The following is a 3399-nucleotide window of genomic DNA, read 5'->3' on the forward strand; positions in this document are numbered from 1 at the left end:
GTTTGAGGACCCCTGATTTAAAAAAAGGCAACCCAACTAAAAAATGCTCAAAACACATATATATCTATATGTGTGTGTGTGTGTGTGTGTGTGTGTGTGTGTAAAGAAGTAATATGCAAATGAGGTCGGGACTCCATTATAGTCACAACCAGCTCAGGGGCAGGGGCCAGGTGTGGCACCGAGCCTGAAAGAACAACACATAGGCACGGCCTGCAGCCTGAGAGATCAACACAGAAGGGTGCCTGCTCTGAGCCTCCATAGCGCGCCTGGGGGCAGGCCCGCAGCAGACACACACACACACACACACACACACACACACACACACAAGGGGCACCTTCTCCGAGCCTCCTACACGACTGGGGGCAGGCCCCCAATGGACACATGGGGACACACACACACACACACACACACACACACATACCCAGCGCCTTCTCCGAGCCTCCATGGCCAGACTATAGCTTAGGCCTGCTCCCCAGCGGGCCTAAGCCATCAGTAGGACATCCCCTGAGGGCTCCTGGACTGTGAGAGGGAGCAGGCTGGTCTGAAGAACCATCACCACCACACACCCCCAGTGCACAAATTTCGTGCACCGGGCCTCTAGTATGTCATAAAAGAAGCTATAAAAAGCCAGTAGCTATACAGGGGTGGGCAAAAATAGGTTTATAACTGTGAGTATCCACATTCTTATATTATTATTTATTAACTAGAGGCCCAGTGCATGAAAATTCATGCACTAGAGGAGTTCCCTCAGTCCAGCCTGCCCGCCTCAGGGGCGGGAGGCGAACCGGCGATCAGGGGAAGGTGACGCCCCATCACACCTCTGCAGCTGCCACTGCCAGCAGTGCAAGCCTCGGCCGGTCCTGGTTACCTGCGCCTCGGGCCAGCCCTGGGCAGCTGGGGGGCTGAGGGGACTGGGCGTTGCCATCTTGTGGCTGTGGGCGCCACCATCTTTGTGGGCAGGGTCATCAATTAACATATTCCCTCTTTATTAGATAGGATTATTGTCTTTATTATTATAATTAACCTAATTTGCCCGCCCCTGTTTAAAAAGGTATTCAACATTATTAGTTACTAGAGGCCCAGTGCACGCATTCATGCACGGGTGGCGTCCCTCTTGGTGGCCTGCAGGGATCAGGCCGAAACCCGCAGTTCAGCACTGCCTGCAGCTCCTACCTGCCACTCCTGCTTATCGCGGCCCCACTGTCCAGATGTGGGCTCGCACCCAATCAGTCCCGATTGGGAGAGGCTTGCGGTGCCTGCTGCAGCAGCGCTTGCCAGCCATGAGCCCTGCCTCTGGCACCCTCCCAAGGGGAGTGGCCTGCGGGATTAGGCTGAAACTGGCTCTCGGACATCCCGCCAAGGGGTCCCAGATTGCGAGAGGGTACAGGCCAGGCTGAGGGACCCCACTGGTGCACAATCAGGCCGGGGAGGGGCTGCGGGAGGGCTCCAGGGCGTGTCTGGCCTATCTCGCTCAGTCACAATCAGCGGACGCCAGCAGCAAGCTAACCTACTGGTTGGAGCATCTGCCCCCTGGTGGTCAGTGCACATCATGGAAACTGGTAGACTGGTCAACTGTCTACCCCCTGGTGGTCAGTGCACATCATAGCAACTGGTCAACCAGTTGACTGTCTGCCCCTGGCATCAGTGCACGTCATAGCAAGCAGTTGAGCAGCCTTAGCATATCATTAGCATATTACGCTTTGATTGGTTGTTCGGTTGTTCTGCAGTTTTGTCTATTTGCATATTACCCTTTTATTATATTATTAGTTATTAGAGAAACACATTAAAATCTCAGTGGTAGACCACTTCACACCCACAAAAAGAGCTAAAATTAAGAAATACGTGAATGCAAATGGGACTCTCTCACATCGGTGGTAGAACTGTAAAATGACAACCATTTTTGGAAAAGGTTTCACAGTTTCTTATATTTGAACAAATATAGCCTAGGAAATCCACTCATTTATTTACCCAAGAAATATAAAAATATATGTCACAAAAAGGCTTTCTGGTGGCTGTTCTCCTCTCAATAAGACTGAAAAAGCAGACCATAAAGTCCCATTTCCACAAAAACTGGCAGCAGTGCATTACCATGTGCTTTAACCAGCTGGCACTCAGGATCCAAAGATGCAAGGCCCAGCAAGCCAAATTCAAAGCACATGGCACTGCCTTGCACCTTGTATTGGGACCCATCCAGCCCCATAGTGAGATATCCCAAGAAGAGGTACCACACCAAAGTGTAACCCAGCAGGGGCTTCAGCTTGAAGGAGTTAAGGGTGGCTGACATCCACAAAAAAGATGGCTGGGACCATTGGGATCTTGATACATTGGAGGAGGCGGAAAAGTCCAAGAAGTCCCTGTAGGCAACATGCAATGGCTGAAGGAGTACCTCTACAAGCTCATACTCTTCCCCAGGAAGCCTTGGCCTCCAAGAAGGAAGACAGTTCTGAAGAACTCAGGTTGGCCACCCAGCTGACAGGACCAGTCATACCCATACCAAACGTCTACAAGAAGGAGAAAGCCAGGGTCATCACAGAGGAGAAGAACTTCAGCCTTGTGCCAATCTTCACATGGCCCGTGCCACTGCTGGGCTCTTTGACACCCAGGCAAAACAAAAAAACACACCAAAGAATCTGCAGAACAGGATGTTGAAAAGAAAAAATATAGGGCTGTTGCCAACTTGTGATAAAAAAAAAAAAGACTTGTATAAGAATTTTCAGAGCAACTTTATTCAAAATGACCCCAAACTAGAAATAACCATGTGTTTTTCAATAACAGGATGAATAAAAAATTTCAGTATATCCATACAATGACATACTACTCAATCCTTTTTGATTGAACTACTAACACATTCAACACCATGAATGAATCGCAAAACATTATATCGAGTGAATAATACACAAAAGTGTACATACTCCAAGTTTCCATTTAAATGATATTGTAGAACAAACTAATCACTGGTTAGAATAATTTTCATCTAGGAGATGGGGAGAGGGAAAAAAGAGTGAAGGGCTGTGATACACTGGTATTTTAATTTAGTTATCCCCTTGTACCTCACTTTGACATGTGACTACTGCAATGGGCAAAACATCTGAGAAAGGAAGGTCAAGAAAAGGCCATAGATGGAAAGGCAATCCATGGAAATGTGGCTCTTCACAAAGCAGAACACATAGCTGTCCAAAAAAACCCAAACAAACAACAGAATTACTGCTTCCTCTTCCTTTATCCTGTTTCAGCGGTTCTCACATTTGAGCCTGCCTTGGAATCACCTGGAGGGCTTGAAACACAGATTCCTAGGCTCCACCACCAGAGGTTCTACTTTAATAGGTCTGGAGTTGGCCCCATAATTTGAACTTCTTACATGTTCCCAGGTAACACTGGTGTTGTTGGTCTAAGGAGTAA

At 48.3% G+C, this 3399-nt stretch overlaps 1 pseudogene; it reads left to right on the forward strand.

Annotated features, from left to right (window-relative positions):
- The first annotated feature begins 1987 nt into the window (after positions 1 to 1987).
- LOC139012866 (large ribosomal subunit protein eL13 pseudogene) lies at positions 1988 to 2696 on the forward strand (annotated as a pseudogene).
- The last annotated feature ends 703 nt before the right edge of the window (positions 2697 to 3399 follow it).

This window comes from Myotis yumanensis, unplaced genomic scaffold (genome assembly GCF_028538775.1).
Source record: "Myotis yumanensis isolate MYYU_CA2020_CCGP unplaced genomic scaffold, mMyoYum1.0.hap1 SCAF_6, whole genome shotgun sequence".
NCBI classification, from domain to species: Eukaryota; Metazoa; Chordata; class Mammalia; order Chiroptera; family Vespertilionidae; genus Myotis; species Myotis yumanensis.